At 41.3% G+C, this 666-nt stretch overlaps 1 protein-coding gene across 5 annotated transcripts in view; it reads left to right on the top strand.

Moving 5' to 3' along the window:
- The window catches only part of GNAO1 (guanine nucleotide binding protein (G protein), alpha activating activity polypeptide O), a 240,976-nt gene that overhangs the window by 190,515 nt on the left and 49,795 nt on the right, over window positions 1-666 (top strand). The window lies entirely within an intron of this gene.

The following is a 666-nucleotide window of genomic DNA, read 5'->3' as shown; positions in this document are numbered from 1 at the left end:
AAATATAAACATTACATAAATTAAAGTGCAAAGGGTATATAAGCATAGCCAACATTTCTTTTCCAAGCATTTATCATTGAGCACCTACTATATAAGCCATGCAATTTTCTATGGATGTGTTTATAGGTCCATCAACAACTGGGGCTTGGGAAATGCTGTTGTGGGCTGTGACTGTTTACTTTTTGTGGAGAAAAAGGGCTCAAATTCTTTCAGATTCTAGAGAAATGTCTATAAGCACTCATAATTTTGCACACAATTTTAGGGAGTTCCAGCCGCCTTACAGACTCACAGATCCAGACCGGTCTGTCAGAATGCTGAGAGAGCTTTCATTCTGTTGCTTATTGAAGCAACAAAAGAAGGACAGTATCAAATAATCTATAATCTAGGTACACAAGGGTTGCAGGGATGGGGAGGGAAGGATAATACCAGGATGTCTCGGTAAATGTACCACTAGCTGCTATAACGAAAAGAACCCAAATGATCTGTTGTTCAAATGCACTGGAAGGTTGTTGTTGTTATGTACCATCAGGTCACTTGTGACTCATAGCGACCCTATGTGCAACAGCTCTAAACTCTGCTCTGTCCTCTGCCAATTGCACTGTCTCCAACACACTCATCCCAATTACCCCAGTCACTGAATCAATCCACCTCATAGAGGGCCTTCCC

This window comes from Elephantulus edwardii, unplaced genomic scaffold (assembly GCF_000299155.1).
Source record: "Elephantulus edwardii isolate Elephantulus edwardi_28Jun2011 unplaced genomic scaffold, EleEdw1.0 scaffold00021, whole genome shotgun sequence".
Taxonomy (NCBI): Eukaryota; Metazoa; Chordata; class Mammalia; order Macroscelidea; family Macroscelididae; genus Elephantulus; species Elephantulus edwardii.
This window is presented reverse-complemented; position numbering and strand designations above follow the sequence as displayed.